Below are 24321 nucleotides of genomic sequence, written 5' to 3' on the forward strand. Positions count from 1 at the left end.
GACCCGGCGCGCGAGGAGGGCGGGGCATTCGGCTGCCCGCCCCCGGCCGGCGCGGCGGGGCGGGGCCTGGCACGCCCACCTGTCCTCGGGCGCGCGCGGCCACCTGCAGGCCAGCCCCCGGGGCCGCGCAGGCCCGCTGCAGCCCTCTTGTTCCCCCTCCAGGGGGCACTGCTGGCCTCTGAGGATCTTAGGAATGCCCCACCGGACTGCTGGCCGCGAGTGGTCTGTTATACCCCCTGCAGAAATGGCTTGACCATCCTAGTTTGTCCGCCTTTTGGAAAGGCTGCCGATTTCATCAAGATTCAATCAGTCCAGGAAGACATCCTAAATTACAAGCCTATCCTTTTCAAGCCTGTCCATGACGGACGAGCCTAGGCCTATCAAGGGATGAAGCTAAGCATGTTCCAGACAGACACATGCAAGTCAGTCTGGCTTCCTCCGTTCTCCCTAGGACATGCTGGTGGCATGCGGGCATCATGCCTGCCCGGTGATGGAGGAGATGACAGGCAATTCATGTCATCGCTGGCAGACCACTGCCCACCCACACCTGGCAGATGTACATAATATGGCAGCAAGTATCCCCATACATCGAAGGGGCAACCTAAATGCTGGGGGATCGAAGAGAACCTGTCCCTGACCGAGTGCTCTGTGCTTGCTTTCTGTGCCCTTAGGGGTACTTTTGGGCAGCCCTGCTTGCCTGACTCTCATTGACAGGGAGCTCACTCTCTCTGCTGACCCATGACCCATGAGTACACAGCTAAGCAGCTAGTGTACATGTTGCAGTTTGCTCATCCATGAGATTAACATAATGGTTAGTCACAGCTGGTATTCAACAAATGCTTACAGAATGGGAGGAGTGGAGACAAGGCCTACCCTCTGCCTCTGCTCCAACCAGTTCCCAGCACAGCCCACTGATAGGAAGGTCGGGGTCTGGCCTTGCCCCCAGGGAGCCCAGTCAAGGTGCACTGAGACGACCCAGAGGGATGGCACGGGGAGGGAGGAAGGAGGAGGGTTCAGGATGGGGAACACGTGTATACCCTGTGGTGGATTCATGTTGATGTATGGCAAAACCAATACAATATTGTAAAGTAATTAACCTCCAATTAAAATAAATAAATTTATATTTTTTTAAAAAAGAGGTACTTTTGAGGGTGGGCCTGCCTTTAAGTGGGCTCAGACAGCCTGGGTTCAGTCTAGCGGTCAGACCCAGTGCAGCCAGGCCACTTCCCTGAGTGCCCCCCACAGGCTACTACATGGGGAGGCAGTCCCTCACTTGATGACTATGTGGGGTCCACCCCAGGCACAGGTGATATAGTGGAGAGCCAGGTCCCATAAGGGGATGGGGCAAATGAGGGGACTGTGTCAGGAGAGCAGAGTTGGGGTGATGGGGGCAGAGCAGACTTCTCAGGGACTGAAGAACATATGCTGGGACAGGGAGATGGAGTCGGGGCATATGGGACTCCCAGGCTTGAGCTCCGAGGCCCTGGAGGCTCCTGCAACTGAAGGTAAATGGTGGGGCACCTGGGGCTGTGGCTCCTTGGGGAAGTCTCCCCATCCAGTGGGGGCCGAGCAGTTCTATAATGCATGTTTTCTTCTTTTATAATAAGATGATATAACATTTCTTTTACTCCCAAATTTGAAAATATGTGTTGATTTTTTTAAATAACAACTTTATTAGGATATAATTTAGTTACCATGAAATTCACTCTTTTAGAGTGTACAAGTCAGTGATTTTTACTGTATTCACAGAGTTGTGTGACCATCACCACTGTCTAATTACAGAACATTTTTATCACCTCCAAGAAACCCATGCCCATTAGCAGTCACTCCACATTACCCCTTTCTCAGTCCCAGGCTAGCAGTGATCTACTTTCTATCTCTATAGATTTGCTAATTTATAACATCACATATGAGCTTTCCCAGTGGCTCAATGGTAAAGAATCTGCCTGCCAATGCCAGAGATGCAAGTTCCGTCCCTGAATCAGGAAGATCCCTTGGAGACGGAAATGGCAACCCACTGCAGTGTTCTTGCCTGGAAGATCCCATGGAGAGAGGAACTTGATGGGCTACACAGTGCATGGGGCCGCAAAAAAGTCAGACATGACTTAGCAACTAAATAACAGCACCATCACATAGAAATGGAATCATATGACAGTACTTTGTGACTGGCTTCTTCCATTCAGCATATACAGATGCAGATGGCACCACTGACTCAATGGACATGAATTTGAGCAAACTCAGGGAGATAGTGAAGGACAGGGAAGCCTCAGTTCAGTCGCTCGGTCATATCCGAGTCTTTGCCACCCATGGACTGCAGCCCGCCAGGCTTCCCTGTCTATTACCAACTCTCGGAAAGGAAGGGAAGCCTGGTGTACTACAGTTCAAGGGGTCACAGAGAGTCGGACACAACTTGGCAACTGAACAACAACAACAAGTGTGACTTCCACTGCACCACCCGTAGCAGGCACGTCTTTCCATGTGCAGCTGTCCACTCAGAAGATGCTCATCAGGCTTGCATCAAATAACTGAATAACAATTCAAACCTTTTTCCCCTATGCAGTGAGTGACTTAAATTTATTTAACTTTACTCAGCTTGGCTCGTACCAGATGCTACATTATATATCCTTGTGGGTTCAGTCCAGAGAACACGGCTTTAGCCCTCAGATATCCTGAATGTGCAAGTGTTTGAAATCCTCTCCCTATGACTCGGCTGTGAAGTGAGCCTGCCTCCAGGTGTGAGAGATTCTGTCCGCCCTCAGTCTCCCATCAGGGACCACCCCCAAACTGCACAGCTCAGTTCCTGACCCCAGGCTTTTTTTTTTTATAATGAATTCAACTTTTAGAAACAGTTTATTTCCATTTTATGGTTAAGAGTCTGAACAGCTAAGACCATTCAATGGTCATTCCTACCCATTCAGTGGCCTGAGCTGTGTGCAGATCAGTCTCAGCGGGAACTACTAGGTGGGCACAGAGGGCACCTGCACACTTTCAGACCAGCCTTCACCCTCGGCAGGAGTCATGGTAAATTCCGGAGCCGAAGCAGTGCATTCACCCCAACCATCATCCTTGGTCACAGCCTGCCCTTCATTCTCTGTCTCTGGTGGAAATAGATGGAGTGTGGCCCAACTCCTGGTTGCACAAAAGAGATGATGCTTGTGTCCACCACCTGAGACCCACTGAATGAGCACTCTTTTCGTGCCTCAGAGCAGGATTGACTTTGCTTTGTAAAAAGAGGGTCCTCATGGCTCTAGAGACCTGCATGGATCATAGGGAAAAGGGCAGAAGGAAACACAGGCTATTTTTCATGTTTTCATTTTCCATGTTTTCATCTCTCCTAAAGCCCCAGGAATTTGAATCAGGGGTCTTGAGTAACATTGTTGTTGTTCAGTTGCTAAGTCATGTTCGGCTTTTTGCCACCCCATGAACTGCAGTGTGCCAGGCTTCCCTGTCCTTCACTATCTCCCTGAGTTTGCTCAAACTCCTGTTCATTGAGTCAGTGATGCCATCCAACCACCTCATCCTCTGCTGCCCTCTTCTCCTTTTGCCTTCAATCTTTCCCAGCTTCAGAGTTTTTTCTAATGAGTCAGTTCTTTGCATCAGGTGGCCGAAGTATTAGAGCTTCAGCTTCAGTCCTTCCAATGAATATTCAGGGTTGATTTCCTTTAAGATTGACTGGTTTGATCTCCTTGCAGTCCAAGGGGCTCTCAAGAGTTTCTTCTCCATCACCACAGTTTGAAAGCATCAATTCCTCCATGCTCAGTCTTCTTTATGGTCCAACTCTCACATCTGTACTTGACTCCTGGAAAAACCATAGCTTTGACTATATGGACCTTTGTTGGCAAAAATGATGTCTTTGCTTTTTAATACGTTCCCTAGGTTTCTCATAGCTTTCCTCCCAAGAAGCCAGCATCTTCTAATCTTATGGCTTCAGTCACCATCCACAGTGATTTTGGAGCCCAAGAAAATAAAGTCTGTCACTGTTTCCATTTTTCCCCATCTGTTTGCCGTGAAGTGATGGGACCAGATGCCATGATCTTAGTTTTTTGAATGTTGAGTTTTAAGCCAGCTTTTTCACTCTTCTTTTTCACTCTCATCAAGAGGCTCTTTAGTTCCTCTTCACTTTCTGCCATAGCATGAGTAGAGTACCCGATAGCCATCGAAAATAGGGATGAGTCACTGAGCCCAGTGGGTGGTGGGGCCTAAAGTAAGTCATGCTGCTGAAATAACGATAATGATGATGATCCCCAGTGCTGAGCTAAGTTTGCAGGAATTCTCTTGTCTTGCCCCACACTGTCCTAGGGGGCCCTGTTATCAGATGGGAAGCACAAGAGAGGCAGAGTCTTGCCTTAGTTTGTTGATTGCAGACAGTTGACCTGGAGGTGAACCAGCTCACACCTCACTGTGAGCTGCCTCTCAGCCTGAAACTGCTGCCTTCTAGCCTTTTCAGAGCTTTGTGGCTAGTCCCTCCCCATTGACTTTTTGCTAGTTTGAGGGGCTGGTCTTCAGCAAGCTGGTACATGCCTCATCACGCCAGCTCTCTCGCATCCTCTCTTAACACCTCTGCCCATGTGGCCCCTGGAGCTCTAACTCTGCTGGCTCTTCTGTCACATGCCCACGATCCATCCCACCTCCAGCTCCACCCCATACAGCACTGAGGCTGGGAATCTGTGCTCCATCTCTCCCAGCCTCCAGTGGCTTCAGAAAGGCATTGTCAGAGGAACTGCTGGCAGCAGCAGATTGAAAGGAGCTCCTGTCCCCATCCACTGAACAGGGGGTATACAGTACTCTCCATCAGACTTCTTTTGGTCCCCAGAGCCTGTCACATGGCTCCACTCCTCTCCTAGGGAGCAGCCAGAGCACAGCAGAGCCCCCTTCCACACTCCGAGTCCCCGAGGCTGAGCATCCCCTGAGGTGGCCACCCATCCAAGCTCCACAGCTTTCTTCTGTCCATACTCGGAGTATGCACTGCTGTTTGGGTTTCAGTGGGAGCAGGGTCCCCAGTGTGCTCAATCAGCCTGTCAACACCTGGTATCTAAGCCCTAGGATTGAATGGATGCTCTGCCCAGTCTCGGCCTCAGCTCTCTCCTCAACTCTCAACTCTTGGGGGATCTGTCTTAATGGGCAGGCTGAGGAGTGAGAGGTGGTGGTTTAGTCACTAAATCATGTCCAACACTTGCAACCCTATAGACTGTAGCCTGCCAGGCTCCACTATCCCTGGGATTTTTCCAGGCAAGAGTACTGGAATGGATTACCATTTCCTTCTCAGGGGATCTTCCTGACCCAGGGATCAAATTCTGGTCTCCTGCATTGCAGTCAGATTCTTTACCAACTGAGCTGACCCTCCCTCAACTCTAGCTTGACCCCAACCACATCTATCTATTGTCCTCTGCCTGGGATTTGGGATGCCAAATCCCAGTTAAGGCCCCAAATTCTGGGCTGTGTTCTATTAGTCCTGATGGCTCACACCAGCCCTTGCTTACCATGGCCCCACTGCCTCTCTTATCCTATTGCCCAAATGGATCCACTGAGTAGGCTAGCACAAGCTTCCTGGAAAGCAATTCATAGTTGGAGCAAGAATGTAAAAAATGTTTATACCCTTTAAGTCAGTAATTCCCTGGTCACAAATGAAGTGAGCAGCTATGCAGATGGTGGTGCATAAAGATGTTCACTGAAGGGTTGTTTATAATAAGGATTAGGAATAATGTAAATTTTCAGCAATTGGAAAATGGCTCAGTAAACTGTGTTATTCTGACATAATCAAATATGACGAAGCCATTTAAATGCTCTTGGAGTTTTATAATGAGGCAGGAAGTGATTAGAGATAATTTGAAGTGACAATGTACTGGAGAAAAACCAGAAGAGAACACACCAAAATGTCAGCAGTAGATGGTTTTGCTTTTGTGCATTTTTCTGCACTTTGGACAAGAGGTAGCTTCACTTAATGTGTGGCCCATGTCTTTGGAAAAGGGGGCGCACTGATTCAGCAAAGGTCTGGAAGCCTGGATCTGATTCGAATCCTGGCACCATCTGTTGGCCATGAACTGCAATTCATTAATTAATGTCTCTGAACTCCAGTTTCCTGATTAGTCACAGGGTGGTGGCAGCACCCAGTTCCTGGGGTTGTGACAGAATCACTAAACGAATCCCCAGGGCTTCTAGCAGACCAGTAGGACTGAGACGTGGTAGCCATCCTGGACTCTGACCACCTCCTACCTTGCCACCTATCTCCTTGCTGGTGGGACCTGACAGAGAAAAATGGCCCCTGGTTCAAGAGAGCCGCTGAATCCCTGCTTCCCCAGGGGGACGTGGAGGCTGGATGTCTTAGCAATTTGCTTAGGACCACAGAGCTAGCGAGGAGAGGGAGGGCAGACATGTGGGCGTGGAGAGCCAGGTGCCTCAAGGCCTTGGCTGGAGTCCTCAGAGCAGAGCCAGGCCACCGTCTAGGACAGGTTCTGACAAGTGGCCGAGGTGGGCTATGCCACCATGCTTCACAGGGGTCACACTCACCCAGAGTTTCCTCTTTACATTCAGTGGGCCCCATCAGCCCCCATGAGCTCTCAGGGGAGACACATAATTCTCCATGTGATGCCAAAGAGGCTTTTTCCACTGGCTGGAAACTTGGCCTACTTGACTTGGGGTTTTCCAGCAGATCCAGTTTAAATTGTAATACCTGCCCCTGGGAATGCCTGTTCATTCAGAATGAAAAGGTGTCCGGGTCATAAAATATATCATCACCAAACACCTGTTGAGCCCTCTAGAGAAGTCTCATCCTAGTGAGGCCCCAAATTCTGGCCTTTCTCCTACTAGTCCTGTTGGCGCATGCCAGCCATTGCTTGCTGTGGGCCTACTGCCTCTTTGTCATCCTGCTGCCCAAACAGATTCACTGGTGGCCAGGCCTAGTGCACACTTTGGAAAATGACCACATCGTAAGAAGAGGCACTGCCTGTCTTTCAGCAATGCTTCCTTCTCTGTTGGCTTCACGTACAGTCTGACTCTTCCTGGAAGAGCACCCATGCCCACCAGTAGCTCCACATTGACATTCCCAGTGTTTCCCTCCACAGCTCTAGGAAAAGCCTTGGAGATGGATGTCTTTAGCTGAGAGGTCACGTGTTCATCCCTGAACCACCCCTGGGGACAGGGCTGGGATGTTCTGACATGCCAGACTGGGTACATGTCCCTCATTGGTCCAAAGACTGGATGTGGGAAGAGGGCTTGTTCCAAAACAAGGAGGAAGCATCCCACTTACACCCTGACCTTGACCTTGGGGAAGGAGGCATGGCTCCTCTTTGAATGTCTGCACCAACCCCCATGCATTCCTCTTATACTTGTGGCTTTAATTTGCTCATCTGCTGAATGGCTCACCTCATCGGACCATGCAAGGGAGAGTGGGAGGATCCTAAACAACCTGGCACACAGTAGGTGCTCATTAAACATTAATGCCACCCTCCTAGGCTCAACACTCTGCACACACCTGCCAAGGCAGTGGGTCACAACCTCAGAGGCCATTGGGCTGCAACATGTTTTTCTATAAGGTTTCATGTGAACTACACATCCAGGAATGAAGTCACTGATCAATAAACCACAGCAGTGACTCCAACACTTACTGGTCTTAGAGATAAAATTGCCATTTTACAAAGTAACTGGGCAGGCCCCAACAGCCAGAATCATACTCCACTTTGAATAAAGACCTGAACTATAACTGGCATTAGTAGGATACTGCAGGCAGCCTCAGGCCCTGCGGTGGTCTCTACATCAGCATCACAGGGACAGACAAGCAGGAGCTGAGCCCTGGATGCCATGGGGTAAAGATGTGGGGTATAGTGGGCTGCAAGGGGCTTGACATGGTTCTGGTCTGTCTGTGAGGATGTGAGTGGTAGGAGGGCTGGGGGCAGGGTGCCTTGGTTCTGAAGCTGAGGAGCAGAGGCCAACACAGACACCAGCAAGAGCAAAGTAGGGCTTTTAACAGGAGATACCAAGGCTAGAAGAGGAAGAAGGAGCTGCCCAAGAGCACGCGGTGATCAGGCTATAGAACTAGGCCTCTAGGGTCAAAAGAGGCCCTGTCTCTTGCTGGAGGGAGCTTTAAGTGATCATTTATTAGATGTGTGTGTTTGCGTGTGTGTATTGGTTGTAAGGGGACACAAAAGCAAAAGGGGGCAGGGCAGGGAGGAGAGATCAGAGATTTAAAAAAGAAAGATAACATTGATCAAATTTTTAAATATTAAGAAACAAGATCTAAAGGCAGCCATTCCCTTGAGGAAAAAGATTCACAGCAGATACAAAGGGCAAGGAGAGTTATCATTAATATACAGAAATTCACATGAGTCAATACGGGTTCAGTATTAGCGGAAAAAAGCCAAATTCCCCCAAAGAAAAGAGGATGAAAGTCATGCCAACAAGCACAGAAAGTCTCGGAATGTATAGAACCACAGTTTTGTCTCACCAGGAACTGTTAGAAGGCAAGTAAAACAAACTGGCATCTTCATGTGGAGATTAGCAGTCCTGGTTTAATAATAAGGCCCGGTGCTGGCAGAGGGGAGCAGACAGACAAGCTGTGAGCAAGTAGTCAGTCCCAGCCTTTCAGGAAAGCAGCTTGGAAAAGCCTCACACTTATTTCTTACTCTGATTCACTTTTGGCATCTACCCTGAGGAAAGCAAAGATTTAGACCTAGAGTAGTTTATCTCAGAGTTATTATATATACCAAAAGATTGGAAATGACAAGGTTCCAGGGGGAGGCCTGGGTAACCCTTCTTTATCCTAAACCAAGGAGTTTGTGATAATTTGTTACTGCAGCAATGTGGACTGATACACTCCACACTGGATTCCTGACACAAGAAAGCCTGATGTATTCTGGAAGCTCAAGGAACAATTGCTAAAGCAGCCAATAAAGGAATAATCTCAAAGAAAATACACCAGATAACAGCAGTGGTTATTTCTATCTGGGCTTCCCCGGTGACTCACTTGGCAAAGAATTCGCCTGCAATGTGGGAGACCTGGGTTTGATCCCCAGATTGGGAAGGTCCCCTGGAGAAGAGAACAGCTACCCACTCCAGTATTCTGGCTTGGAGAATTCCTTGGAATCTATAGTCCATGGGGCTGCAAAGGGTGGGACACGGCTGAGTGACCTTCACTTTCACTTTTATTTTTATCTGGGTGAATTCCATTTTTTGTTTTCATGCTTTTCTAGTATTTTCAAATGGCAGTCATGGCTGTCCTACAGCTTGTACCATGCACTCACCTGCTTGGCCAACCCTGAACCAGCTGCTTGGTCAGAAGTTCATGCATTCATAATTGTGACAGATTTTGGCAAACTGTTCTCAGGAGAGGTTGTACCAATTTACACTTCCACCAGTGTTGTAGGCTTGCCCACGGAGCCCATTAATTGACTTTTGCATTAGGAGAAACGCTATATCCCCCCAAGGATTTAATTTCCATGTCTCCCGTCACTTGTGAGCTCAGCCTCTGCCCATGGGCTCAAACCAGCTTTCTTTCCTTCTAACTGTCCTTACAGAGGCTGACATCTCCCTGCCCTGCTGACCTCCAGACCACCTTCGCTCAGCTTCTGAGTGACTGGTTCCATCTCCTTTGTCAGCCCTAGGCTCAGAAGTCACCTCCGCAGAGGGGTGAGGTCCCTGAGGGGCCCACAGCCCTGCCTGACGTGGAGCCACCATCAGAGCATCTGCTTCTCTGCAACAGGCACTCAGGTCACAGCCCAGAGCCCCTGCTCCTCTGGTCTGGCAGCCCCCTCGCCCCAGCAGGGCCTGAGCCAGTTGGAGATGAGTCTGTGCTAACTGACCCATCTCACTCCTCTGGGCTCCCCATGGAGCAAGGCCTTTGGCCTCAAGATGAAGGCCCCTATGGTGGCCATCAGAAGTGTGGCTTGGACTCAAGTCCAGCCCCTTGGCCACCCTAGGCCACACCAGCCTGAGGCAGAGACGCCTAGGCTGGGGCGGGGGTGGGGGAGGTGGATACTGCAATAAGCTCGTCCCCTGGGCCTTAGTTTCCTATCTGCCAACCGGCAAGGTCACCATCAGGGTGACAGAGCAGACATCTGCAGTGCTTCCAGTGGGCAGCCTAGGCCCAGGCACAGGAGGAGTGGTCACTGCAGCTCTAGGCAGCTGAGGGCGCATGCCCTGAGCTCTCCATCCTTCTCCAGATAATGCTGGGCTGGATCAGCATCTCAATTCCCAGGGCCCACTTTGCCTGTGCCACAGCTGGGGTGGAGGCTGTTGGACTGATCGATTAGTGCATGCCTGGTCCCTGCCAGACAGACCCTTGACCCTGGGGTCCCCATGCCTGCCTGCAGACCATGCCTGATTCTGGTGGTAGAGGCCAGTGCCCCCCATACCATATGGACCAAGGGTGATAGACAGTGTTAACTGGAGTCCAGGGTGTTCTCAGAGTGGCACCTGGGGAAGGGCCAGCATGACCCAGGGCTGCACGGGTACCTCTGTTCACAAAGCACCAGCATTCATTCACAGGGGTCCAAGGAGAGGGTCAGTAGTTTGCCTGGGAGGACCAAGCCTGCAGCCTCACACCCTCATCTTCTTTCACAAGAATTTAACACAAATGGCATGAGGCCCTTCAGACACAGATGGAGGCAGCCAGGAGGCTCAGTGGCCTTAAGCAGGGGGTGGTGCCTCTCTCCAGCCTTGGTTTCCCCACTTGCAAGGAGAGGAGGACAGCCAGATGAGTGAATGAACATGTTCATTCATGCTCATTCATTCATGAGTGAATGAATCTGCTCAAAGGATTGGAGGATGGAAATAAGGGAAAGAGGGAAGAAGGTAGGGATACAGAGAAGGAGGGAAGGGAGAAGGGGGAAGAAAGGAGGGAGGGAAGGGAGGAAAGATGAATAGGCAAAAAGACAGGATCACAATCTGCTAAGGATGAACTAGAAAGTTGCCCCCGTATGGTCAGCTGGGAAAACCTGGACAGATTTGCTGATCTCTCTGAGCTACCCACTCCAGTACTCTTGCCTGGAAAATCCATGGACAGAGGAGCCTGGTAGGCTGCAGTCCATGGGGTCACTAAGAGTCAGACATGACTGAGCAACTTCACTTTCACTTTTCACTTTCATGCATTGGAGAAGGAAATGGCAACCCACTCCAGTGTTCTTGCCTGGAGAATCCCAGGGATGGGGAAGCCTGGTGGGCTGCCGTCTATGGGGTCGCACAGAGTCAGACACAACTGAAGCGACTTAGCAGCAGCAGCAACAGCTGAGCTTCCCTTGTTGACCTGCAGGATGGAAACCATAATAATAGAGATGAAGATAGCTTGTCCTGCATCCCCAACACCTGGAGCTCACACACCCTATGCTGTTCTGGTACTTTTCTTGGCTCTGCACTTTTAAAAGCACACCATGATATTCAGCACGAGCTCACGGTCAGCTCATGATGAACACTCTGCTGCACTTGGTTTCTCAGGGTTGGGAGGTGCTGCCTCTGTCTGACTTCACCCTAACCTCACCACAGGTGCCAAAGGTAAGATTTCATCACAGGCAACTAGGCAAAATTCTGAAGTCATGACAAGGATGTACCTTTCAGCGGTTTTTTCGCAGCTGATAGTAGCTGAAAGTGAAAAGTCGCTCAGTCATGTCCAACTCTCTGTGACCCCATGGACTGTGGCCCAGAGGCTCCTCTGTCCATGGGATTTCCCAGGCAAGAATACTGGAGTGGGTTGTCATCCTCTTCTCCAGGGGATCTTCCCAACCCAGGGATTGAACCGAGGTCTCCTGCACAGGAGGCAGATTATTTACCATCTGAGCAAATAGGGAAGCCAACTGTAAAACAGCGTTTATTTGTTAGTTAAATAAATTAGTCTACTCTGAGGTACGGTTTGTAACTCTGGAACTCTTTTTTAAATGCATGCATGTTGTGAATAACACAGAAAATCAACATCATCTGGTCCAGCCCTGAGCTGGTAGAGGAAGCCTCTCCCAGGACCTGAGGGGTGTCAGCCAGCTCTGCTGGAATCTCTCCAGGATGGGAGCACATGGCCTTCAAGATGCCCAGATGGACCACAGACCTGAAGCTCCTATGCTGCAACTGCCCTGGGACAGCCAAGCAGAGTCCCAGGGACGGTGAATACCCCCACCCCACCCATACAGCCTGGCCCCCAGCTGTGCTTCTGTCTGCCACACTGCAGTTTTCCATCACATCTCCCGACTGTGCCCTAGAGAAAGAATCACAGAATCACAGGGTGAAATGAATGAGGACATGAATTTGACAGAGAGCTGAAATTGTCTGGAAACTGCCCCTCTTCCCCCCCGCCCCCCCGGGTTGCCTGCCTCCCCCGCCCACAGGGGGCAAGATGGGAGAAGGCCAGAGTTGCAAGGACATGACCAATACTCAGCCACTACATTTCACTCTGACCAAGAAAACCTTTTTTTAAAAATTGAGACATAATTTGCATGCCATAAAAAACCCCCTTTTAAAGTGTACAATTCAGGGGTTGTTAGCACATTCACGGACTAAGGCAATCATCATCACTAAATCCAGAACATTCTCATCATCACAAAAGAAGATCTGGCCCTCCCAGCTGAAGCAGGAAGCATGATGGCCTTTATCTGCCACAACCTACCTCTTTAACTGAACAGATAAAACAAAATTTAGAAACTTGATTTTTGCCTTGAAGACCAGAATTTCAGACACTGTAAGACTGAAGACAGAGGTAATCCATGACAGTGATCAACCCAAATGCTTTGAAAAGTTTCTCAGAGATGTTCACTGTTCTTTCAAGATTCTAGATGGACAAGAAGCAATTGGCTGGATTCTTGGTTTAGCGGTTAGACTTGGATATGAAGATAATGCTGAAAAATACAATTACTTGGTAACTGATAATGCAAAAAATGCTGACAACACAACTAAAAATGCAGAGCCCATGATCAATTTGGACATAAATAATCCTAATTTTAGGGCAGGTGTCCTGGCCCAGGCTGCCTTTCAGAGTCAACCCATGGTGATTACCTGGCAGTGCTTCAAGCAATTAACATTTTGGTCCAGGAACCCTGACATGGCATGCAGTTGCTAACACAAACCCAACAGAAGAGGGCTTGCCTGCTGCTTAAGACAAGCGTATTCTTGGTTTTAACACAGGAGCTGAGGTTCTTAATGAAGCTGCTCAAATTCTGCACTTGGTGCATATAGAAGAGCTCAGAGAGCTGCAGACAAAGATTAATGTAGCCATAGTGACTGCTCAGATGATTACTGCTCATCCAAAGACAGATCACAGACTGGGTGGAAGATGAATATTAGAAAGTTCATCCAAAATTAGAATTTCAGCATCGCCCCTACGTAGTACACACTGGCATATATATGGAAGCAAATGCTACATTTTCAATGGAAAACTCCCAGAAATTTGACTATGTTCTAGAAAGCAATCACTGTTGCTTTTTCTTTAATAAAGTTTGGGAAAGAAGAAAACAAAAAATAGATACCGTACCCAACAGGCAATCAGCCCCGACTCAGGGCCCCCGCACCCTGACATCCATGAATCTGACTCTGAATCTGCCTATTCAGGACATTTCATATGAATAGAATCATAACATATGTGACCTTCTGTGTCTGGCTTCCTGCACTCAGTGTGTTTTCTAGGTTTATTCACACTGCAGCACGCACACCACTTCACCCTTCTATAGCTGATTACTTTTCCATCGTTTGAATACACCAGATTTTGTTTAATCTGTCATCCAATCGTATACACTTGGGTTCTTTCTGGGTTTTGACCATTATGAACAATCATGTACACGTGTTTGTATATACCTAAGTGGTCTATGGGAATACCAGACCACCTGACCTGCCTCTTGAGAAATCTGTATGCAGGTCAGGAAGCAACAGTTAGAACTGGACATGGAACAACAGACTGGCTCCAAATAGGAAAAGGAGTGCGTCAAGGCTGTATATTGTCACCCTGCTTATTTAACTTATATGCAGAGTACATCAGGAGAAACGCTGGACTGGAAGAAACACAAGCTGGAATCAAGATTGACGGGAGAAATATCAATAACCTCAGATATGCAGAAGACCCCACCCTTATGGCAGAAAGTGAAGAGAAACTAAAAAGCCTCTTGATGAAGGTGAAAGTGGAGAGTGAAAAAGTTGGCTTAAAGCTCAACATTCAGAAAACGAAGATCATGGCATCTGGTCCCATCACTTCATGGGAAATAGATAGGAAACAGTGGAAACAGTGTCAGACTTTATTTTTGGGGGCTCCAAAATCACTGCAGATGGTGATTGCAGCCATGAAATTAAAAGACGCTTACTCCTTGGAAGAAAAGTGATGATCAACCTAGACAGCATATTACAAAGCAGAGACATTATTTTGCCGACTAAGTTCCGTCTAGTCAAGGCTATGGTTTTTCCTGTGGTCATGTATGGATGTGAGAGTTGGACTGTGAAGAAGGCTGAATGCCGAAGAATTGATGCTTTTGAAGTGTGGTGTTGGAGAAGACTCTTGAGAGTCCCTTGGACTGCAAGGAGATCCAACCAGTCCACTCTGAAGGAGATCAGCCCTGGGATTTGTTTGGAAAGAATGATGCTAAAGATGAAACTCCAATACTTTGGCCACCTCACGCGAAGAGTTGACTCATTGGAAAAGACTCTGATGCTGGGAGAGATTGGGTACAGGAGGAGAAGGGGACGACCGAGGATGAGATGGCTGGATGGCATCATGGACTCGATGGACGTGAGTCTGAGTGAACTCCGGGAGTTGGTGATGGACAGGGTGGCCTGGTGTGCTGCGATTCATGGGGTCACAAAGAGTCAGACACGACTGAGTGACTGAACTGAACTGAAGTGGCCTTGCTGGATCCTAAGGCAATTCTATGTTCACTGTTTGAGGAACCACCAAACTGTTTTCCACAGTGGCTGTATCATTTTGCTTTTCCACTAGCAGTGTATGAGAGCTCCAATTTCTCCGTCTCCTCACCGACACTTAATTTCCGTGTTTTTCTATCCTATCCATCCCAGTGGGTGTGAGGGGCACCTCACTGTGGTTTTGGTTAACAGTTGTGATGTTGTGCATCAAAACGTGTTTATTGGCCATTTATATATCTTCCTGGGAGAAATGTCTTTTCAAGACCTTTGCCAGTTCTTGAATTGTGTTGTTTGTCTTTTTGTGGTTGACCTTTGTGACATCTCTACATATTCTGGACACTGGATCCTTGTGAGATCTGTGACTTGCCAGTATTTTCTCCCAGTCTGTGGATGGTCTTTTCACTACTTCGACAGTGTCCTTTGATTCCAAAAGTGTTTAATTTTGATGAAGTTGATTTTTCCTTAATGTGTCTTATTTTGTTTCCTTATTTTTCCCTTAACGTGTCTGTGCCCAACAAAATCTTTGACTAAACTTCCCACACTCCTCAGACTAAGGCCTGTGCCCTCTCTCCCTGCTCACTCTCCTGGACAGCAGGTCCTTTCTTAGACGCTGGTGTGCTGCGCCCCCTGGTGGCGCTTGGCCATTCAGGATGGGTGCGCAACTCAGGCAGGGAGGCACAATCAGGCGCCAGGGGCATCGATGTGCGATTTGACAAAGCATCTGCACTCAAGGAAACCTTCTTTCTCTGGGAAGAAAGATAGAGGAAAACATTGCTGCTTCCCAATCCCAGACACAGCCGACCACTGGCCGTTTCTCTTTGTACTCTGCCTACTACACTGTGAGGTGAGGATTCCAGTTCCCTTTCTAATAGGGGAGGAAGCTGAGGTTTGGGTAAGTGCAGTAAGTGTCCAAGGTCCAGAGTTACTGATGGAGATGCTGCATGCTAAGTTGCTTCAGTTCAGTTCAGTCGCTCAGTCGTGTCCGACTCTTTGCGACCCCATGAATCGCAGCACGCTAGGCCTCCCTGTCCATCACCAACTCCTGGAGTTCACTCAGACTCACGTCCATCGAGTCCGTGATGCCATCCAGCCATCTCATCCTTGGTCGTCCCCTTCTCCTCCTGCTCCCTATCCCTCCCAGCATCAGAGTCTTTTCCAATGAGTCAACTCTTCGCATGAGGTGGCCAAAGTACTGGAGTTTCAGCTTTAGCATCATTCCTTCCAAAGAACACCCAGGGCTGATCTCCTTCAGAATGGACTGGTTGGATCTCCTTGCAGTCCAAGGGACTCTCAAGAGTCTTCTCCAACACCACACTTCAAAAGCATCAATTCTTCGGCGCTCAGCCTTCTTCACAGTCCAACTCTCACATCCATACATGACCACAGGAAAAACCATAGCCTTGACTAGACGGACCTTAGTCGTCAAAGTAATGTCTCTGCTTTTGAATATGCTATCTAGGTTGGTCATCACTTTTCTTCCAAGGAGTAAGCGTCTTTTAATTTCATGGCTGCAATCACCATCTGCAGTGATTTTGGAGCCCCCAAAAATAAAGTCTGACACTGTTTCCACTGTTTCCCCATCTATTTCCCATGAAGTGATGGGACCAGATGCCATGATCTTCGTTTTCTGAATGTTGAGCTTTAAGCCAACTTTTTCACTCTCCTCTTTGACTCTCATCAAGAGGCTTTTTAGCTCCTCTTCACTTTCTGCCGTAAGGGTGGTATCATCTGCATATCTGAGGTTATTGATATTTCTCCCGTCAATCTTAATTCCAGCTTGTGTTTCTTCCAGTCCAGCGTTTCTCCTGATGTACTCTGCATATAAGTTAAATAAGCAGGGTGACAATATACAGCCTTGACGTACTCCTTTTCCTATTTGGAACCAGTCTGTTGTTCCATGTCCAGTTCTAACTGTTGCTTCCTGACCTGCATACAGATTTCTCAAGAGGCAGGTCAGGTAGCCTGGTATTCCCATCTCTTTCAGAATTTTCCACAGTTTATTGTGATCCACACAGTCAAAGGCTTTGGCATAGTCAATAAAGCAGAAATAGATGTTTTTCTGAAACTCTCTTGCTTTTTCCACCAGCCCGCTGTAAGTTGCTTCATTCATGATCAACTTTAAGACGGACTCTCGCCTGCCAGGCTCCTCTGTCCATGGGATTCTCCAGGCAAGAATTCTGGAGTGAATTGCCAGGCCCTCCTCCAGGGGACCTTCCTGATGCAGGGATCAACCCCGCATATCTTGTGTCCTCTGCATCTGCAAGTGTGTTCTTTACCACTAGCGCCACTTGCGAGATGGAGCTGCAGGGGCGAGCTGACCCTTCACTTATTCACTCAGCAAACATTTGTGAGGATGCCTCCTCATACAGACACTAGCTGAACACTGGCCAACTCAGCAAGGACAGACTAAACAGATTTAATGCCATAGGAAAGTACAGGCCAGGCCCCCAGGCCCCCCTGATTGCTGACTGAAGAAACCCTGGGAGGGAGATGTCAGAGACCTCACTGGTCTCCTGTGAGTGGAACCCTTTTCCCATGAAGCACTCAAGTCCCCCAAGAGCTGGCCAGGAGGCCCATCACCTGATAGAAAAGGAAAGGAACAGTGCAGGAGCAAGAAGGGGGCAGGAGCGAGAGGAAGAGGTTTCAACACACTGTTTCGAATTTCATACTGTGTGGTCAGCCTATTTAACAAAAATGTAGATATAAATAAGATTTAAACTTAAACAATGATTAGAACTTATCAGAATGGTGGCTCAGAGGTTAAAGCGTCTGCAATGCGAGAGACCTGGGTTCGATCCCTGGGTTGGGAAGATCCCCCTGGAGAAGGAAATGGCAACCCATTCCAGTATTCTTGCCTGGAGAATCCCATGGATGGAGGAGCCTGGTGGGCTATACAGCCCATGGGGTCGCAAAGAGTTGGACATGACTGAGTGACTTTACTCACTTCACTCACTCAACAGAGATGGCTAAGTGCCCTCCATCATCCCTTCTCTACCTCTATCACAGAAATCCTGAACTTTCAGTTAGGAATATGGAGGCCTGGAACGTAAAATACATCTCCCTGCTTGCCTTCCACCTAGGTATAGACACGTGGCTAAGTTCTAACCGAAGATGTGAGTGGAACTGTGCAGAAACTTCTAATAAGTGTCTTAGAGAGTTCCCTGGTGGTCCAGAGATTAGGACTCAGTGCTCTCATTGCCATGGTTCAATTCCTGGTCAGGGAACTAAGATCCCGCAATTTGCACAGTGTGGCCAAAAAAAAAAAAAAAAGTCTTACAATGTAGGATGCGTATTCCTTTCTCTCTTCCTCCTTCCTGCTGGCTGGGATGCAAGCAGGATGGCTGGAATTTAAGCAGCCATCTTGGGCCACAAGGTAGGGACTACATATTAAGAACAGCAGGACAGGAAATTAGGAGGAAACTGGGCTTCTGACAGCATGGAACTGCCACACCAGCCCCATCCTGCTTGCCTTAGGACGTCTTCTGTGTAATAAGAAAGAATGTCTTTCTTGATTAAGTGACTGATATTTTGGGGTTTGTGCCATCACAGTTGCACTTGCCCTGAGTGGCACATCGTATAAAGCACCTGATAAGCATCCGGCCAATTACAGGTATCCCGGCTGAGGATCCAGCCCAGTCACACCGTGTGACAGGGATGCAGGAGAAATGCACCCAGGCCTGTGAGCCTGGGAGGGAAGCTGACACCAAGAAAACCACGATACTCCACTGCCCTGTCCCAGCCCCAGCCCAGCTGTTGGTCCTTAGTCTCTGAAAGCCAACGCCACCTAACAAGATGACATGTGTTAAGCCACATGCTTTTCTGACTCTATGTTTTGCCAATTGAATTAGATTTTCCCCTGGTTGATATTGGAGTGAGCCTTCATTTCCTGACCATCTGCTGTTTGGGTGGCAGGAAAGTCCTCTGAGTGCCAGAGGAGAAGCAGCCCAGATTGAACGTGCTCCAGGAACACCCCAGGAGCAGAGGGACTGCTGGCGGGCTCCCAGGGAGGCCCCCACAGCCACGCCACACTCAGGGACTGCCAGCTCTGAATCTGAGCCTGGGTCCAGAGTCCTTCCTGCTCTGGACACTGGTAACATAATTCAGTTTAAAAGAAGGAAATTTTGACACGTGACACATAGTTGAACCTTGAAGACATTGTGCTAACCGAAATTAGCTGGTCTTAAAAGGACAGATACTGTACGATTCCACGTGTATAAAGCACCTACAGTTATCAAATTATAAAAACAAAAAGTAGGATGGGGGGGTTGCCAGGGACTGGGGGAAAGAGAATGGAGAATTAGTGTTTAATGGGGACCGTTTCTGTTTGGAATGATGAAAAAGTTCTAGATCTTTTGTACAACAAGGTGAAATCATTTAACACTGCTGAACTGCAAATTTAAAAATGATTTAGTGGCTAAAAAACAATTACCTGTATCTGTATTGATGGATCTCATGTCTCATTGATCACAGACCTTGGAGAGTATCTCTGTGACTGTATTAATCTGTGTCCAATCAGATGGTAGGGACCACACAGTGACCTGAACAGGATGTCTAATAGGCCCAATTAGTAAGCACTGATGAGCCCTAGGAAAGCCCAGGGATGAGGAAGGGAACTTGAGGAGGTCAGCTTGGAGAGAGCTGGGCCTCAATGGAGAAGGCATGCCTGAACCCACTAGTTGGCAGGCAAATCTGCTAGTCTGTGTGGGCCAGGCTGGTCTGCAACCACCACAGCCCAGGCACTGTGCCTACTGGCCTGGGTGCTAGCAAATTCGGAGCATCAAGAAGGAGCTGGAGGCCAAGAGTGGAGAATCTGAATCTAGAGGCCTCGGGAAGGTAACCACCAGGACAGGGCTGCAAGGTCACAGGAATGTCATTTGGGGTGCATGGGCACCAAGTGTCCTGAATTCCACACTTCAGACCCCCAGGTATCAGAACTCCATCCTCTTTCCACCCTTCCTGTTCTCTGTACTGGGGGAGCCTGACATTTTGCTCACCAGGAAGGAGAAATGTCCAAGGGTATTTGGAGCTCAGAGGCAATGGACTGGTATGCTGGCCTTACGGGTAAAGGGGCCTCCAAGACAGGATGCTAAAAAAAATACCTAATCAGAAAATATAAAATTGTTTTATCTGAATTTACTTATCTGAATAAAATCTGGTAGATTGGACTTTATAAAATTGAAAACTTCTGCTGATCAAATGACATGACTAAGAAAGTAATAGACAAGACACAGATTTGGAAAAAAATACCTGTATTTGAAAAAAACACATGTGGCCATAGTGTGTAAAGAACTCCTTTAAAAATCAAGGCTAAAAAGATGAATAACCTAACATTTTAAATGTGCCAAAGACTTTAACAGACGCTTCACAAAAGATGATATATGAATGGCTGAGCCCCTGAAAGTGTGCTAAGTGTCATCAATGAAGTACCTCCACCAATCATTGTAACATCTAAAAATTTTAAAGATAGAAAATAACCAGTGTTAGGGAGGCACGGAGCAACTGGGACTCATGTTTTGTTGGTAAAAAATAGTACAGCCACTTTGAAAATGGTCTGGTGGTTTCTTATAAATATACACAAGAGATTCCTCTCTGTTTGGCCAAGAGAAGTGAAAACATGCTTGCACAAGTCCTTACACACTGCACTAAGAGTAGTTTCATTCATAACAGCTGCAAACAAGGGCCACCTTGATGACTGTCTGCAGGTGAATGTGAAAACATGCTGGGTGCCCCCGCATTGGGATGGGGTCAAGAGGGAAGAGGGATGGGCTGCTGATACATGAACAGCTCTGATGAATCTCAGAAACATTTTGTGAGTGAAAGAAGCCAGACATGTAATAAATTAATCCATTTATTTGCTGATTCAGAACAGGCAAAGCGGATGAGAACAGGGGTAGCAGCTGTAGTGGGGAGAGAGGGCTTGACTGCACAGGGCCCTGGGGAAGCTTTCTTGGGGATAGCAGTGTTCTAGATTTGATATTCGTGATGGTCAGTCTATACAGTTCTCAAAACACATCAGTCTGGACCTCCAAGATGGGTGCTTTCTTGGTGTATGTGAGTAATAGAGTGAAAGTGAAAGTTTAGTCACACAATTGTGTCCGACTCTTTGCGACCCCATGGACTGTAGCCCACCAGGCTCTTCCTGTTCACGAGATTTTCCAGGCAAGAGTACTGGAATGGGTTGCCATTTCTTTCTCCAATGTAACTAATAATCCATTGCTGAAATCTAAAACATGTCTCACCCTGTCTAGCCCTATCCATCCCACAGGATGCCATATCCCAGTGGGCCCCTTCTTAGAGGGAGACCCAACTATGCAGAAGAGAAAGGCTGAAGATGGTGAGAATTTTCTGTCTGAAGAGAAGCAGCTCCATGTGATGAATCAGCCAAGGATCAAGCTATGAAATGATATTCCACTCCATCGAGCAAACACCAGGGCAGTGGGCTTACTGTACTGACACCTCCCGAACAGCCACTGTTCCCTTCTTGTGAACAAAACTCCAGTGAGTTGAGATGATGGTTTGGAACTCAGTCGCATTTGGCTGTTAAGAAGACAGGAAGAGGTGGTATCTATTTGGGGCTAATCCAGTTAAAATTTGGGGGTTCAGTTACTAAAAATCAAGAAGGAAAGAATGAATACTGCGTGGCAATCTCTGCCCCAGGGACAGCATCTTCAGCCCAGGTGACAGGTGACTGGGCCAGTTCTGCTCCATATTTCCGAGCCTCCCTTGCAGTGAGGGGTGGCCCTAAGATTTAAAGGGCCGTCTGCTGGAGAAAGGCAGAACTTCTGCTCATGAAGGGGAACAGATGTGGCTGTTGGCCTTCTCCCCGGTCTGCACACAGACGTGATACCTGAAGCTATGGGAGTGAAGTTATGACCGTGAGGGAACAACTCCAAGGAGAAGGCCTAGATCATTGCAGTTACTGTCCAGACAATGTCAAGCTTCTGAGCAAGGCAGCAGCTGTTTGGGTCTGATCTAGTGATGGGGGGGTGGGGGGATAAAACTATGTCTATTATTGATACCCCATAAATCCCTAGTGGATAGACAAAGCCTAGCTTATAAGCCAGCCGTGACAGCTGCTCCCAGGGATGAGTTCTGAGGATGTGGTGAGTGCTAGGAGTTCTCTGGCTGCTATCACCCAGGTCAGACTGCAGACCAGAAGGGAAGACACATATTTAGTGGCACAGTTTGCGAAGCTGCCTAAAAACTAATTCACACTGCCTTAATCGTTGCTCCTGATGTCCCAATTTCGAGGTGAGGAGTGAGCATCGCACCCACTTTGGTGTTTCCGTGACCACAGGCCTGTGTGGTTCCTGGAGCCCACCTCCAATCAGTCTGCTGCCTCTTTCCATCCCTGGCTGGGCTGTCAGGAGCCCAGTGTGGTGGGGAGGAAGCACTCACCTGAATCCACTCTAATCGGCATGTGTTTTAAAAGCAATTTCTGGGCAACATTAAAAAAAAGGCAGAAAAATTAATGCTATCATTTGCCGTTATGGCTGATGCTTTTAAACAGGAAAAGAGCTTCTGAAATTCTCAGTCCAATTGTCTTTTAGATACACAGGGCGAAGGGTGGACACCACAGGTAGCCTAGCGGCAGTAATTGCTTCCTGCCCCTCACCACAGCTCAGGGGTGAGCTGCCAGCTGAACCAGAGCCCCAGGGAGGGAGGGCAGCTGTTAGGACCCACTGTTGACTGCTGTGAAGTTGGGCCTCATGCCAGAGGCATACCCATCAGGGGATGACCCAGGGTGATGCCACCATTGCTGGCCTTAGTGATGGTATGTGCTGTATTGGAGGAGGAACTGCCATCTCAGTGGGGAGCTGGGCACCAGGATCTGAGGGCACAGGGGAGAGAGCAGACCCCAGACCAAGGAATGCCACAGGGCCACCTGCAAGAGTCACTCAGGCCCTCACTGCATTACGCACCCCTTCCCAGTCAGTCACTAAGCGGCTGGCTGCCTCTCTGGAGATCAGAGCCACCACGCACCTGAGCAAAGCCAGAGGGAGGTGGGCGGTGACTTCAAGGGGCAGCGAAACCGAGAACAGGAGCCGGTGGGAGCAAGAGGCAGACTCACCTGCCCCACTCCCTCTGCTCCTAATAATCACATCACAGCGTTGGACTCATGTCCTCCCTGGCACTTTTAATCCTCCAGCTGCCTGGTTTGCCTTGTTCTCGTGCAGGCCCTGAGCCAAGGCCAAGAGCCTCTAGAGATTGGGGTGCACCACAACCTGGCCATCTTCCTCCTCTCCTCCCTTTCAGCTTTCAGGCTCCTCCCTAGGAGGCAGCCCCTGGGCCTGACACAGCAGCTCTCTGCAGCCTGAGTTTTGGTGATGACCCCTATTGTGACCAAGACCTGAGCCTTGTGACCCATCCTGTGTCCCTGTCCGCTTGAACCTGGCCTGCACCAGGGTGGAGCTGCCCCCTCACAGAAATCATGTGAGAGAGCTCTGGCTGGACCTCCAGGCTTTCAAGCCCTCTCCTCCACCCATTAGCTCTGCCATCCTCTGGGCCTCAGTTTCCTCATTATAAAATGGAATAATAGTATCCACAGTTTGGCTTATGAGCAATGTGTGCAAGCCAGTCCCCCTCCCTCTAGGACACCATTCACCAGGATGAAAGATTGATGTTCCTCAGCACACAGGCCTGCAGAGACAGCTCTAGCACAGTTCAGAGAAGTAAGACCGAGGCCTGAGGCCAGCCTTGAAATGAGTGGGTTGCCCGGGTTCCCTCTGCCCTCCCCAGCCCAAACCCTGGTGACTAACTTCTGCACCCACTCCTCTGTCCACCCAGCCCACACCCTGTGGTGTCTGTGAAGGACAGTACACTCAGCAGGTGGTGGGCTGGGAGCAGAGGCCACCTTTGAGGGGGATCCCTTGGTATCACTGAGGGTCTATGGGTCTCATAGGGCCTTGGATATCATGAAGGTCATGAACATCACAGGGGCCATGAGCATCACTGGGGCTACATTACAGGGGGTCATGGACATCCTGGGGGCCATAGGTACCACGGAGCTATGGACACCATGGGAGCTATAGGCAGCAGGGGGGCCAGGGGCATCATGGGCATCATGGACGTAATGGGAGGACATGGACCTCATGGGGGGCTATCAGCATCATGGAGGCCATGAACTTCTGGAGCCAGTGAGGTGGGAGATGTCCCCAGCCTTAGGCTGGGCTCTCACTTCAGCCTAAGAGGGTGGTGCCCAGGTGGGTTATCCCAGCCCCATCCCTGGGGATGCAGGACCAGCACTCTGATATGCTTTGAAGCATCCCTGCTCCCACCTGGCCTGCCCCTCTCCTGCATCCATTCCTGGGGAAGCTTAGGGAAGCTCTCACCTGGAGGGGATAGTGAAGCCAATAGATGTGACTTTGACTAGAGATCAGAAAGACCAGCAACGCTTTTTAAATTGCTTCTACCAACTTTTTTCTGGTTATAAAATGAGGTAGGTTATAAAGAATGTAGTGTTTTCTCCCTGTGTTTGTATCACTGAAATAATTTAATTTTGCAACG

The 24321-nt window shown here is 48.8% G+C and overlaps 1 pseudogene; it reads left to right on the top strand.

The window, feature by feature from the left end:
• Positions 1 to 10423: 10423 nt before the first annotated feature.
• On the top strand, positions 10424 to 13247 carry LOC101111865 (RNA transcription, translation and transport factor protein-like; annotated as a pseudogene).
• Positions 13248 to 24321: the final 11074 nt, after the last annotated feature.

This window comes from Ovis aries, chromosome 2 (genome assembly GCF_016772045.2).
Source record: "Ovis aries strain OAR_USU_Benz2616 breed Rambouillet chromosome 2, ARS-UI_Ramb_v3.0, whole genome shotgun sequence".
Classification (NCBI taxonomy): Eukaryota; Metazoa; Chordata; class Mammalia; order Artiodactyla; family Bovidae; genus Ovis; species Ovis aries.